The 15,795-nt window shown below is 44.5% G+C and overlaps 1 protein-coding gene and 1 long non-coding RNA gene across 7 annotated transcripts in view; one reads left to right on the plus strand and one right to left on the minus strand.

Moving 5' to 3' along the window:
* The window catches only part of Atrnl1 (attractin like 1), a 522,384-nt gene that overhangs the window by 402,140 nt on the left and 104,449 nt on the right, over positions 1 to 15,795 (plus strand). The window lies entirely within an intron of this gene.
* The window catches only part of Gm32980, a 28,896-nt gene continuing 14,563 nt past the window's right edge, over positions 1,463 to 15,795 (minus strand). For all 3 annotated transcript variants that reach the window (XR_003952872.1, XR_001782644.2, XR_003952871.1), the window contains exons 5-6: positions 12,476 to 12,540; positions 1,463 to 10,485 (exon numbers count right to left, since the gene is read on the minus strand). This is a non-coding gene — a long non-coding RNA (predicted gene, 32980). The remainder of the gene's footprint in view (positions 10,486 to 12,475; positions 12,541 to 15,795) is intronic.

Consider the following 15,795-nt stretch of genomic DNA (forward strand, 5'->3'; position numbering starts at 1 on the left):
GTCGGATGTCATGTAGGAGCTTGGAAGATAATGTTGAGAACACTGCAGAAGATGGAGCTCTGGTTTGTGAAATTTCAGAGGAAAAATTAAAGACTCTTTTCAGGGCCATTGCTGTTTTGTTTGTGAAGATTCTGTAGTTCTGGTTAGCTGGGGCTGAAGAATCAGCTGTGATTAACAAGATACCAGAACTACCAAAGCAAAAACTTTGCATTACTGGGACTATTGATGCTGGTTAGCTGGAGCTAAGAAATTAGCGGTGATTAAGAAGAGACCAGCATCATTGAGGTGACATCTTCTGGGAAGTGTTTTCTGAAAGCACAAAGAGGCAGTGTTCCAGAGATGGCCAAGGATGTACTCCTGCTGCAGTGGGACTTGGTAATATGTAAGGGTCACCCAGGTGGTACTGGTTTTGAAGGCATGAAGGGGTCACGCAAAGCAGCTGAGGTTCGGTACTGTGAGAGGCCATGGAAGGCCATTGGTGAAGGTGCAGCCTCAGTTGCAATTGAAGGCCCAGGACTGAAGGGGTCATGCAGTGTTTTGGAGATGCCAGTACCATGAGATGACCACCAAGAGCAGCAGCAGCAGTGGGGTACAGGCATCTGGAGCCTAGAGGACGATGCGTGTGCTACAAAGGGCCTGGCTGGAGAAGTTACCCAAGCCCTTGGAGGAGCCCAGAAGATCGTGAGTTGGATCCCAGACATTGGACGGTTGGAGATTGACTTTTGCTTTTGATTGTGACTGTGCCCTGATATTTTCCCTCTTGAAGGAAGAAACTGTTTTAGTGGAGCCCACAGTTAAGAGACTTTTAATTGTAAAAAGACTTTGGATTTTAAAAGAGATGGATATTTTAAAGAGATTGAAATTTTAAGAATATGTAAAGGCTGTGGGACTTTTAAAGTTATTTAGATCTTGGGGATGAATAAGATTGTAAGGGTTGAGGCTTACTAGTGATGTTTTTGTGTGTCAAGTTGACAAGGGGTCAATTGTACTGGCTAATTTTGTGTCAACTTGACACAGCTGGAGTTATCACAGAGAAAGGAGCTTCTGTTGAGGAAATGCCTCCATGAGATCCAACTGTAAGGCATTTTCTCAATTAGTGATCAAGGGGGAAAGGCCCCTTGTGGGTGAGACCATCCCTGGCTGGTAGTCTTGGGTTTTATAAGAGAGCAGGCTGAGCAAGCCAGGGGAGGCAAGCCAGTAAAGAACATCCCTCCATGGCCTCTGCATCAGCTCCTGTTTCCTGACCTGCTTGAGTTCCAGTCCTGGCTTCCTTGGTGATGAACAGCAGTATGGAAGTGTAAGCCGAATAAACCCTTTCCTCCCCAACTTGCTTCTTGGTCATGATGTTTGTGCAGGAATAGAAACCCTGACTAAGACAATCACTTTCTGGAATTATATAAACATCAGATCAAATAACTGAATGATTAAATTATTAAGCCTTCTAAAATTCTAAGGAGCAAACATGAAAGCAAAATTTGAAAATCGGTTAATATTTCAGAATCCAGAATAAGTTATCCTAATTATCCATACAGGAGAGGATACCATGGTTATGTGATCAGCAATGGTAATTTTCCTTTTTCTTCAAATATGGTTTTAATCAAAGACATTTCTCAAAAATTGTCATTGTCTAAAATCAGAGTGTTAGTCCCTTAATCTTTTTTTGTTTTGTTTTTCGAGACAGGGTTTCTCTGTGTAGTCCTGGCTGTCCTGGAACTCACTCTGTAGACCAGGCTGGCCTCGAACTCAGAAATCCACCTGCCTCTGCCTCCCAAGTGCTGGGATTAAAGGCATGTGCCACCATGCCCGGCTCCCTTAATCATTTTTATATGGGCCCACTGAAAATGATTTGAGGGTGAGAGTGTTGAAATAGGCTTTTTAATCAAAGTCTTCATTTTTCTACCTTTTATGTTTACCTAGAAAAATTAAATCCCTTCTAACATAAGAGACAAAAAGAAAAAATTCTATGAAGATTTTCCATGGACCAAGTTAAGACTTGGCATTAAGTAAGCTCACTAGTCCACAAACTCTGCTGCCGTTTATCCTATTTAGTAGTTAGATTCCCGGGCACACACCCATGACGGCCTGTGACGGGCTCTTTCCTTCAGTCCTTCAGACTTTAGCTTTGGTTTCCGCTCTATGTGTCTTCTCCCTCTGAATCTGTGGTAACACAAACATGAGCTTATCTGGGCTCTAACGAAACTCCCGCATGTCCTTGCCTGCAGTTTCATCAGAGAGGGGCTATTTTATAACTACTTCTGAAAGAAAACGCTCTGTTCATTACACAGCCCCCATCTCCACTCACTCCCTGTAGCTGCTCCATTAGTCTCTGGAAATTGCCTTCCGTCTTATTGCTGCCCAAGGCTTCTAAGTGCTTGTTTAGAAACAAATTTTAAATCCAAGCTAAAGTGCAAGATTTATTTGATTTTAAAAAAATTTCTTTGACCATGTGCCAGTCCTTTACCTCAGTTTCTGTGAATAAATGCCCAAACCCTAAGGCTGAAATTTGGGGGGTGGGAGGGTATCGGGCTTTTGTTTGGGCTGAGATGCCACAATCTGCCCCGTGTCTTGTCTGTTACCTTCCTTAAACCGGACTCATCTGGATGACAGGTGGAGCCTGTTTGCTTCTGGATGCGGTGAAGTGCCCTCATTTCATGAAGGCTTTAATGTCCTATTCTATCAACCGTATGTTAGTCTGCTTTCTGTTTTCAGGAAAGTCTAGCAATTTGAAGTAGTTAACACAAGGTGACTGCACTTGACTTAGCTTTGCTGCCCCCAGTCTGATGGCTCTCACGCTGCAGTGTCCGGGAGTGGTTTATTAAAGCCACTTGATGTTCCTCATGTCCCAGTTGGCAGGAGACTGATCCTCCCTCTCTGTGTCTTACTTGTCTTGGCTGTAGTAGTTTATACCACTGGTAACTCTCACACCATGCCATCCACTAGTGTCTATTACAGACAGCAGAGAACCTTCCAGACCACTTCGGTTCCCCTTGTCCTTAGCCAGCTTAAATACTGCACACACTCGGAGTTGCAGAGCGTTTTTGACTCTCTTGCCTTCCTTACCGTGATGTCACTCGTTCGGTTGACTCTCTGGTCCTAAGACCTTTACCCTGCCAACATGGAAGCTACCATGTAGCCCTGACAGAATTTAGTTAGCGACTGGAACATGAGATCCATGTTCTCCTTCACCATTTCAGTGTTGGGTTTAAATAGATGTCATCTCCATGCAGATAATTCACTCTACTGTAATTAGTGGGGTTTGTTATTGCAGAATAAAGTGATCAACTTTTTAACCCTCATATGAAGGAGAACATGTGGTATTCATTCTGGCTCACTTCACTTACCATAGCTCCCTCGGAGTTCTGTTTTGGCGTGTGCCACAAATGAGAAGATCTGATTCTATTTTTAGGACTGAATAATGTTCCTCTGTGTGTGTGTGTGTGTGTGTGTGTGTGTGTGTGTGTGTGGTGTGGTGTGACCATCCCTTGAGTACTTCCAGAAAGGCATCAAACAATGTGCTATCTCATCTTTATAAAATTAGTTTGCCTCTGAATTTCTTGGGTTGTTAGACATTGGGACTCTGTGTTCAAAGAGCAGCAGGGAGCTATGCAAACCTCCCCACAGATTCCTCTGCAGCACTGGATGTGGTAAGCACCCTGGCTGTTCTCCAGTGTCATATGACAGGTCATAGCCAAAGTCAGAGTCCTGGGAGAGTGTCCCAGCCTTTGGGGGACCTCCAAAAAAAGTCTGCAAATTTGACAACATGACCTACACTTCATTTTCTACAGAAAGTCTAAGGTAAACTTCTGAGGCAAGAGCCAAATAATCAGAGCAGAGGCTACAGCTGCACAGGCCACACCCTGCTCACTGGTTCTAGACAGAAGCATCCTAGCGCTGGCCTGTGCTCTGAGGTTTCACAGCTTAAATAGGCATTACTGATGACTACAGCTAGTGTGTTATCCAGGGATACACATACCAATTTAGCAGAGAATGCTGGCAGGCCTCGAGATGTCTCCGGGATTATATTTCCTATATTTTATTGAATCAGTCTGAAGGCCCTTGGTCAGAGGCAGAGCACTGGTTGGTGTTAACGTTGATGATCATCCAAGTGAATGACCACATCAGGAGTCTATTGCGCAATGTGGTATGGGTTTCACTCCACTTATGAACAAAAGAATCCTAACAACATCCTAACAGCTGTACCAGCCTGCCGCCTGGGATACATATTACATCAGGGAGGAATGAGAGTCCCCTTGTCAGCATGAGGGCTTCCGTGTACCACTTGTTGGCATAGATGGGAGATGACATAAGAACAGAGACAGTTGTCAAATCCTGACACGAGGAAAATTCCATTCGGTGAGCATGCAGGCCATCAGAGAAGAACCTTTACTGAGGCTAAAGCAGTCATCACAAGTAAATCATGGCTGAAGACTGTGGAAGCAGGAGGGCTGCCTCTGAGTAGAGGATCCCAGAAATGGTTCTTGCTCAGCACCCAGAAGTCAGCTAGTGGGAACTGCAGCAGCACAACAGGTGGGACAGAAACACGGACAAAGGCCCAACTTATGGAGACGCAGGGAGCCAGGCTGGAACAGGCCTGCACACAGCTGTTAAGGCTCTGTGGAAATGCGCTGTGGAGAGTGGAAATCAGGAATATAAGGTGGAGATTTTTCCCAGCCTGTCAATGTTTCACTCAAAAGGACATTTCAATTCCAGTGGAAGGTTTGACTACACCCATGGCTACACATGGCCCATGCTTCTCACCCACCACATGGGCTGCCACCAGCTCTCTACCTATTTCTGTTGTGCTGGCTTTCTAATATCTTGATGTTTCTTTTAAATTTTTCATAGTTGAGTATTCTTAATCTCAAATCCATCATTACATTCATCTCACTACATTTTATTACTATTTGAGCAGTTTGGGGGATTGTCTGTGAGTCCAACCTTCACACGAGTGTATGAACAGCAGCAACCCCACCACCACCACCACCCTGACTCCATGTAGCCCCTGTGGGTAGTGAGACACACACAAGTGTGTCAGCCCATGAGTCATGCATCTGTTTTCCAAGATTCACAAGAGCATCAGTAAATTTCTTTTGTAAAAAAAAAAAAAAAAAAAAGCAATATATTGTTAGCCCTCTCCAAATTCCTGCTGTAACTAGAGACTTCGATGCATGCGTATGTACAATGCTGCTTTTCTGGTATCAAAGCCGCACTGTTCCATGTGAGCATTATTTCATAGTCCTCCTCACTGCACTTTTCTTATCCACACAGATATCACATAAGGACCCCTGAGTGACTATTTACAAGTATTTCGTAAATGAAAGTGGTGTGTCACATAGCATTTAAAGGGGGATGCAAGAAATGACATGACATATATTCCTTTATCATCGTAAGTTTCCCTATTCAAAGAGCCTGGGGGGCTGTGCCACTCCAGAGCTGAGGGCATCAGAGGTTTCAAAGTGGGGATGGAACAGATTGCGAGCAGAGACCGGCAATGGGAATAAAGCTAAGAAAAAATTAAACAGCAGGATGGGTAAAGATGACTTTAGGAAAGTCATCTATGTTAGATGACCAAGATTTTGTAGTTAGATTTGTTTGGTTTTTGTTGTGATCAAGTTTATTTTGCTTTCCATTTTGTGATTTCTTCAGGAGATTTCTTGTAGACTTTCTTTTTTAAAGTTTAAAAATAATCTAGGAAGCAGAGCACTGAGGGTTTGCAGCTGAGCAGCAGGAGCCTGGGTCTCTGCAGCTCCTTCGCTCCTCAGTGAGCATTTCCTGTAAGCCGAACACAAGCCACAGTGGCCCTCTGTCTTATGCTGCTGGGAACACTGCCTCAGAAGGTGCTGGGCCAGGTTTGCTCTGCTCTCTCTGCGTGGTACTGTGGACTTCAGAAGGTAAGATAGAAAAGAGTGAACCTAGGGCCTTGAAGGAGCTCTCTCGATGGCTCAGCCTCTTCTCTGCTCGTTCTGGGGTAGCTTCTGGGCCAAGGCTTCCTTAATCCCAGCTCTGGATTTAATGAAATGAATGCTTTGTAATTTCAGCTACATTGTAGCAATTCCTTTTCATCACAGTCTGACTGGGTTTATTCTGCAGTAACTTCAGTAAGTGCTAATTACTATGTAACCAACTGAATCTACAAGACAAGCCTTCATTTTACTGCAAAACCTGCCACCTTCATGTTGCCCAAAGCCGACGTCTCCAGCAGCACATAAGCAATGGCTAGGATGTCATAGGACCTTGATAGATATTTAGCCGTGGATGTACAAGTGAACAGACGAAGGGGTTTTAGTGAAACTGAATTCATTCCCTGAATTATGAATACGTAGAGACAGCTATAACCAGGATAAATTCTTTTTGCTCCTTACATCCTTGGCAACCTCTGAGGTATGATTTGAGCCATCTCTTCATTAGGAATTCAACAAGACCAACTTTCTCATTACGTGGGGCAGCACACTGAGTAATAGGAAATCTGGCTTGGCTACAGTATCGTGCACAACGGCCATGGTCAATAAACATTTATTGAATGACTGTCTTGTTACCAAGACTCTGCAGCATAGCGGCTTCAGTCCGACCATCTGCTTGATTGGGATGCCTGTGACAATAATGGTTCATACTGGGTGCATGTTCTCCAGTGCCCAAAATTCAAGAGAGATCAACACACACCCTCCATCAGAATATGCAGCCGTGTCTGCAAGGCAACTGCATGTCAAATTGAGGTGCGGAGAGGTAGCTATTTTTGCCTGACACCAGGGACACTCAGGAATGTATGGACGATGCTGTCACAACTGGACTTTTCCCCTGGAGAAGCCTTAGTCAAAACTGATGTCCTTCTATAGCAAGTTGTGACAAGATGGCTACTCCATAGTCCATCTCTTGTCACCTAATTTCTGCCCATCAGTTCTCACTGCCGAGTGACTTTTCCCTAGCTCACATGAGAAGGTACAGGTAGGAAGTCAGAAAACACAGTTCAAGAGCTGCTTCTGCTCCACGGCTACGAGCAATCCGCCCACTGCTCCCTCCCCCACCCCTCTCCTCACAGGTCAGCCATGTTGTGTTTTCCAGAAAAAAAATTAAAACCCAAGAAGAGTACATTTCTCTGAATATGTTCCTCTACTTTCTACTGCTTAGCAACAAACAAACAAACAAACAAACAAAAACCGCCTTGTGGGGTTGCTGGTCACTCCCTTGTCTTGCTGTGGCTCAGTACCTCCCAGTGGTGTGCCTGCCGCACAGCACCCTAGTGTGGCATCATCTGTCCTTCCTTTCCTTGTATGTGTTTCCCTTCATCATCTTCATTGTACCTCTTCTATGTGGGGACTCATACATAGCTATGGACTCCGAACCGCTAGAGAAGGGAGACTAAGGCACCCGGGGTTGGGTTGTCACCAGATTGTCTAGCCCCTCCCCTGTTTCTGAGAGTCTCACTATTCAGCTACACAGCCTCACTGTGCAGCTATGGCTGACCTGGAACTATAGACAAGGTGGCCTCAAGCTCACAGGGATCCACCTGTCCCCTTTGCCTCTGCCCTTCCTGCCCCTGCCATGCTGGGATCAAGAGACTATGCCACCATGCTAAAGCCTCTCTCTCTCTGTATCTCTCTGTCTCTCTCTGTGTCTCTCTCTGTCTCTCTCTCTCTCTCCCTCTCTCTCTCTCTCTCTCTCTCTGTGTGTGTGTGTGTGTGTGTGTGTGTGTGTGTGTGTGTGTGTGCGTGTACTGAGGACTGAATCCACGGTCTCATGCTGCTAGGCATGCATCTTGTCAGCCCAATGTGTTTTCTAACTTTAATTAACGAGAATAAAAGTATGTGAGTACAGAATGAATGATCATCATGATAAAACCCCGCATCCACGTGAATGCATATAAGTGTTCTTCCAGTTGGAAGGATTTGGGAGTGAGATAGAGTAGGGTGTAGTGTGCCCACCGGTAGAGAAGGAGGGTGCTAGCTACACTGTACCTACAAATAAGTCTTAACTCTGCGAAGTCGGAGAATATGTCATATTCTCTTGTTCCTCTTATTACTTCACACAGTAGCTTTCAGAGTCAAAGGAGATTTAGTTGTTAGAGAAAGAACAGTCAACTGAACCAATACTGAAAAAGACACTAAAGTTTCCTTAGCTACATGCTGCTAACCAAAGGCACTGTGAAACTTTACACAAAATATCAAGAAAAATAAATATGATTAAATTCTCTGACAAATAATAATTTCACCTTATTCAAATAGTCATCTTTTGAGGTGATCTCGGAAAATATGGACCTACTTACAGAGATTAGTGGGTGCAAACTCCCCTTTTATGAAGTAAATAAAAGGGGGAAAGCTGAGGTCCCAGAACCCTCGAGAGCTGGGAGTTGCTACAACTGAAGAAATTGGTGTGTGTTTCTGTCTTAGCCTGGTTTAGACTCTGTGGGTGAGCTATGACCCTCTTAATATGAAGCCAAGAGGCAGGACATCCTGGCTGGAGGTGTAATGCTAGGCAGGGGCTGGCAGTCATCCCTGCCCACTTGACCACCAGAACCAAAGGGCAGTGCTGAGGATGGAGAGGAGGGGCTCGGGATATTCTCCTCGCCTTGCTTCATTTCTTCAAGTGTGAAAGACACTCACGCTCCCAAGTTTCAGGTCTTGGCCGCTCGGGTGTCTCGAATCTCCTGTGGGGCTGGGTTTGGACCTAACTTTGCTACTCCATTCGCAGGCAGAGAAAACCTTAGGCATTATGCTGGTCCTTACCGTGCACTCCATTTCTCTGCACACAGTGACTCCCTCCTGTGGTCTTCACTTGTGCTGTGTTTTCTGGTTCCACACCCACTCCTTCCTAATGCTGAATTGCCTCAGCCCCTCACCCACTCTACCCTGCACAGGCTTGCTCTCACCCACTCTACCCTGCACAGGCTAGCCCTCACCCTAACCCACTCTACCCTGCACAGGCTAACCCTCATCCACTCTACCCTGCACAGGCTAACTCTCACCTACTCTACCCTGCACTGTCTTCACTCTCATGCACTCTACCCTGCACAGGCTAACCCTGACCCTAACCAGAGCAGGACCCAGAGTTTCCACATGCAAAAGTCAACAGTCAAGAGAGGCCATTAGGCAACAAGAGAATTCCCTTCCAGAGGGACAGGGAGTGTTCTAAGTGTTTTTGTGCCAACATATGTGTATCTTAGTCAGGGTTTCTATTCCTGCACAAACATCATGACCAAGAAGCAGTTGGGGAGGGAAGGGTTTATTCAGCTTACACTTTCCACATTGCTGTTGATCACCAAAGGATGCAGGACTGGAACTCAAGCAGGTCAGAAAGCAGGAGCTGATGCAGAGGCCATGGAGGGGTGTTCTTTACTGGCTTGCTTCCCTGCTCTCTTATAGAACTCAAGACTACTAGCCCAGGAATGGTCCCACCCACAAGGGGCCTTTCCCCCTTGATCACTAATTGAGAAAATGCCTTACAGTTGGATCTCATGGAGGCATTTCCTCAACGGAAGCTCCTTTCTCTGTGATAACTTCAACTTGTGTCAAGTTGACACAAAACCAGCCAGTACAATATGTCGTTGAGGTTTATATTTTAATTCCCTCGAATATATGGAAAAGGAAGTCAGAATAGCAAAGCAAAGACTATGGTGTTCAGTTATAATAAGCAGGAAGGTTAAAGGGAAAAGAATAAGACAGGAGTTGACTGAATGCCTATTCTGTGCCACAGTGTGTGCGTGTAGGGGGTGGGGGGTGATTTGTGTAATGTATGTAGCTTGCCTCTGCAAAGCCCCATGAGTCACTGGCACTTTTATTGCTCTATTTTCTTGTGTAGAATTTCTTGGGACTAGAAAGAGTTGACCATTTGCCTGAAATCCCACTTTCTGTTAGGTGACAGAGCCAGGAGTCAGGCTCATTATTGCGTTGAATTGAGAGCCTGCCTGCAAGAGCTTCCCCCATGCTGGTGTTGCTGTGCAAGTGCGCGTTTGCCAGTGGGTCATAAAACACCCCAGAAAGGTAAAGAGTTGCATGACATTCAGCATTCCCTACACCAGGCAGGATCCCAAATTCACTGTTTATTTCATCTGCTTATTTATTCTTCACAGCAATCCTGTGAAGTAGGCAGGAACCATTTTATCAGTTCACAGATGAAGACACGGAACAGCTAGGGCCTGCGTCAGGATCCCAGTGGCCGAGTCAGGGAGTGATTGGGGTGGTGGTGGTGCCTGTCATAAGGTTTTATGGCTATGAAGAAACACCATGACCACAGAAACTCTTATAAGGGAAAGCATTCAACTGAGGCCAGCTTTGGCTCAGAGGTTTTAGTCCGTTGTCATCGTGGCAGGAAGCATGGCAGCATGCAGGAGGGCGTGGTGCAGGAGAGGTAGCCGAGAGTTCTGCATCTGGATTCGTAGGCAGCAGGATGACAGTGTGGCTCTGGGCTTGACTTGAGCTTTGAAACCTCAGAGCCTGCCCCTCTGTGATACACTTCTTCCAACAAGACCACACCTCCTAATAGTGCTCCTCCCTGGGGAGCAAACATTCAAACACGTGAGTCCATGGGAGGGGGCATTCCTATTCAAACCACCACAGTCTCTGAGCCTGTTCCTTTGACCTCTCCCCCAGTTCACCTCTGTCATTGCTGCTTGATCTCGTCACGCCTGTACCCAGTGGATGCCTGCCTATAACCAGACATAGCGTGCCTAAGTCACCTCGGGCTGGCAGCGTCTCCATGTCTCAACCTTTACACTCGGCCTGTGCTCAGTGCCCTGCCAATCCCACTGGAGACAGCTCCCAGCCACTGCACTAGTCCTTCATGTTTATTACACTTTCTACAACATATCTCAAAGCATCTTGTCCCTGAGCCATGTTATTTTAGATTCTATAGTGACCAGATCTAGCTATAACTCTTCCATGACCCCTTAGCGCTCACATTCCTGGTGCACACGTACTTGTTCAAAACTAGCACTCAGGGCCAGCCCTGTGCTCTAAGACTCCTCTGCCTTGCATTCAGATCACAGAGTCCGTCATTAGAGAAAGCCTTATATTCTCAACCTCTTTGGTCTACCCATAGTCTGACAGGTCCGGGCAGAAGCCACTGTTCATGGTTGGTATCCCTAGAACCCTGGACAGAAGGGAGTGGGACCCATTTGCTGGGTTCCATGTGTTCTGCCCAGACTCTACCCTGCTTTCTCAGATCATCTTCCCCTCCTAGGCTTGGCCCTACAGGCATTATCACTGCCTTAGTGCTGACTCTGGTCTTGCTGCACCTACGTACGTCTGATTCCCTGTCACACCCATCAGAGACTTTCTCTCCTTTCTTTTACCTCTCAGAAGTCCTCCAGCCTTGAGTCTAGCTCTCTTTCTCCCTCTCTGCCTCCTGCCTGCATACCAAGTAGCACAATGAAGCTGGCGAAATAATACAGACACACACACAGACACACATATCACACACACACACCACACAAAAATGCAAGCATGCATACATATACACCACACCATACACACACATACATATTACCACACCCTCTCACACCACCACCCCCCCCACACACACACACATTTCCCAAGTCAATCCATTAATGTCCTTGCTATACACCATTGCTACCTCTCCCTGCTAGCTTCTAGGATGTCATCTGACTTTGCATCCTCATTTAAGACATGTTCAGCCTGACTTCTGCGGGGTGTTTCCTAGTCACCGCTTATAGTGTAGCCCTCCCGTCATCCAAGATTCCCCTAGTATGCTGCCCTCACATCTCCATTGTTTCTTAGTCATTCTTTTCCCTTCTGTGAAAGATCCTGTCTGTCACGTCCATGACTGTGCCTAATGGTAACGTAATGTGTCCAAAGTTTGAACTTAAGAATCTGCAAAATGAATGGATTACATGTGTCCAGGATTATAGATGCTAAAACAGTGTGGCCACTTGTGAGGTGCTTACCAGTGTGCTGGTGAGCACCAGACTCAAGTATCTGTCTCTATAGGCTCATTCTATAGGCTTCTTCCTCTATAGGCTCATTCTCTAGGCCTATTCCTGTATAGGCTCATCTGGTTAAGCAGCGTGCTCAGCCTCTATACATTTTGAATAAAGGAGAGTCCCAGCAGATATGAGGCTCGTTCCAGATCTGGCATCTGAATTAAGCAACACCACCCTTGTTTCTTCTCTGATAGGCTGTATACATTGTAGAACAATCTGTCACCTCATATGGCACTCCCCTGCCTCCTCTCATGTTTCCATCTCTGAAATTTGGAATTCAGCCTCAATGTGTATCCTCTTTCCTTGTAGTGACAGGAGCCAATTGTTACTTTTAAAACATTGATGGAAACATTCCCCCACCCACCTACTATTCAGTCTTCCCAAAGGCACAGCCAGCCAGCAGGTGATAAATGCCAATAAACAGTAGTTGGCACTCTTGTTTTTATAAAAGAAAAGACACAAAATTTCAGTTTCTGAAAAGAATGTGACCTCAAAGGCAAAGAGAAAGGAAAGTTGATGCCTCCTAGAACCCTGAGGTCTTACCGTGAGCTCAGCCTCCACTGTTCCGCGTGCCACACAGGGATGGCCTTCCCTGGAAGCTCTGTGACCTGTAAAGTAAGGTGGAGCAGTGAATTATGTGGATAACAAGTGCGAAGAAAATCCCAGGCACTGCTTACTCCGTTCTTTAGACTGCTGATCTAGCTGAAGATTTAGCAGTAAGTAGTTTTTGTCTTTTCTTAAGGAGAAAAATCACCATCAGAGTTGCTAGTTCAAGGAGAAAAATTATAGAGGTGAGCTATGGTCCTAAAGAGCGATCTCTCTTCCCAGATGTTGGTGATGGCAGCTGCATAGCGAGCGCCCTCACCAAACTCCATGAGAAACGAATGTACAGATGCACCACAGCATTAATTGGTGCACAGATTAATTAATGTCCATCCTCTGATGGCTTCAGTTTCTTTTTTCTTTTGTCTTAAAGGTTTCATAACAAGTCTTTCATTTGCTTGGCTAGAATTATTCCATTTTTTGTTTTGTTTTGTTTTGTTTGTGCTTTGTTTTGTTTTGTTTTGTTTTGTTTTCTGAGACAAGGTTTCTCTGGGTATCCTTGGCAGTGCTAGAACTCGCTTTGTAGACCAGGTTGTCCTGGAACCCAGAGATCTGCCTTCCTCTGCCTCCCAAGTGTTGGGGTTAAAGATGTGTGCTACCATGGTCAGGCTGAAAGTAGTATGAAGTAGTACGATTTTTGATTGTTTGGTTTTCATTTGTTTGTTTGTTTGTTTGTTTGTTGAGATAGGATTTCTCTGTTAACCCTGGCTTTTCTAGAGCTCACTTTACAGCTTTGGACAAACTCACAGAGGTCCTCGTTCTCCTCCTTCTCTTCCTCCTCCTCTTCCCCTTCATCATCTGTTGTCTTACTGCTCTAGCTAAGACAGCAAGCACTTGTTACGTCGATCTGAGGAAGAGTGGGCAGCCTTGTCTTGTTCCTGATTTTAGTGGGACTGCTTTGAGTTTCACACCATTTATGTTGAGATTGGATATGGATGTGCAGCATATTGCCTTTATTATGTTTGCATCCCTAATCTCTCCACAATTTTATCATGAAGGGGTATTAGATTTTTGTCAGAGTCCTATTCTTTGTCTAATGAGATGACTGTGTGGTTTCTGTCTTTCAGTCTGCTTATGTGGTAGATTACATTTATTGATTTACATATGTTGAACCACACCAGCATATCTGGGATGAAGCCTATTTGATCATGGTGGATAATCTTTTTTTTTTAATTGAAAATAGATTCATACAATACATCCCAACTACAGTTTCCACCTCCCCGACTCCTCTCAGATCCCTCACACACTCACCTCCCCACTACCACAGGTCCACTCCCCCTCCATTTCCTCTTCAGAAAAGAGCAGGCCTCCAAGAGATGACAACCAAGCAAGGCAAAAGCCCTCATCGAGACTGGACAAGGCAACCCATTAAGGTATAAAGAGTCCCAAGAGCAGGCAAAGAGTCAGAGATATGCTCTCTCCCATTGTTAGGAGTCCCACAGAAAACACCAAGGTAACATATGCAGAAGACCTGGTACAGACCCATGTAGGCCCCATGCTTGCAACTCCAGTCTCTGTGAGCCTATGTGAGCCCTGCTTAGTTGATGCAGTGAGCCATGTTCTCCAGATGTTCCTCATCCTCTGTGACTCCTATAATCTTTCCTTCTTCTCTTCCATGGGGTTCACCAATCTCTGATGGAAGAGGCCCCTAGAGACCTCCAATTTAGACTCTCTCTGTGTAATGTCTGGTTGTGGGGCTCTGTGCTTGCTCCCATCTGCTGTGGGAGGAAGCCTCTATGAAGGTGACTGGGCTATACAAAGAATCAGTGAAGCAAAGAGAAAATCAACAAGGTAGACAAACCCCTATAAGATGGAGAAAGGATGTCTAAATTAATAAATTCAAAAGCAATGGTCTGGAAAGATGGCTCATCTGTTAAAGGCTAGGCTCCCAACCAAAAATAAAATCCGAAAAAGGGGCTGGGGGACCTAACAACAGGCATTGAGGAAATTCAGGGAATCATAAGGACATACTTTAAAAACTATGCTCCACCAAAATTTGAAAATCTAAAAGAAATGGATAATTTTATTATTAGGTACCACTTGCCAAAGTTAAATCAATATCAGATAAATAATTTAAATAGACCTATAATACCTAGTCAAAGAGAAGCAGTCATTAAAATCTTCCAACCCCCCCCCCAAAAAAAGATTCTCGGGGGCCAGAAGGTTTTAGCACAGAATTTTACCAAACTTTCAAAAAGACTTCACACCAGTACCTCAAATTATTGCACAAAATCCATACAGAAGGGACATTGCCAAACATTTTATGAGGCCATGGTCACCCTGATGCTGATACCCAAATCACATAAAGACTCAACAAAGAAAGGGAATCACAGACCAATTCCCCTTATGTGTATAGATACAAAAATATTCAGTAAGATGCACACACATGGAATCCAAAATGATAGTGGATAATCTTTTAAATATGTTCCGATATTTGATCTATGAGTTTTTCATTGAGAATGTTTGCATCTTTGCTCATAAGGGAAAATGGTCTGTAATTTTCTTTCTTTGTTGGGTCTTTGTATGGTTTATGTATCAGGGTCATTGTGGTCCCATAAAATGAGTTAGGCAATGTTCCATCAGTTTCTCTTTTGGAAAATGATTTGAAGAGTATTGGCATTAATTCTTCTATGATAGCCTGGTAGAATTCTATGCAGAATCACTCTGGCCCTGGGCTTTTTTTTGGGGAGTGGGGGAAGGAAGCTAGGCAAATTTTAATTACTGATTGTATTTCACTAGGGGTCATGGGTCTCTTTAAATTGCTTATCTGATATTTATTTAATGTCAGTGGGTCATATCTATTAACAAACTTTTATCCATTTTCTTTTAGTTTTCCAATATGATAATATGCAGATTTTTAAACTATATCTTTATGATTCTCCTGATTTTCTTGATGCATGTTGTGATCTCTCTAATTTTATCTGTTTGGATCTTCTCTCTCTCTTTTAGTTAATTTGACTAAGGATTTATTAATGTTATTGATTTCCTCAAAGAGCTAACTCGCGATTTCATGGATGTGTAGCACTATTTATTGTTGTTTCTTTGTTGTTGGCTTCATCCTCAAGTTTAACTAATTTGTACCATTTACTCCTTTTGGCTATTTGCTGTTCTAGACCTTGTAGGTATGTTGTTAAGTTTCTAATATGAGATCTCTCTAAATTTTTTGTGTAGGCACTTAGTGCTATAAACTTGCCTCTAAAAACTACCTTCAATGTGTCCCATTGGTTTGGCATGTTATGTTTTTATTTATATTCAATTCT

This window comes from Mus musculus, chromosome 19 (genome assembly GCF_000001635.26).
Source record: "Mus musculus strain C57BL/6J chromosome 19, GRCm38.p6 C57BL/6J".
Lineage (NCBI taxonomy): Eukaryota > Metazoa > Chordata > Mammalia > Rodentia > Muridae > Mus > Mus musculus.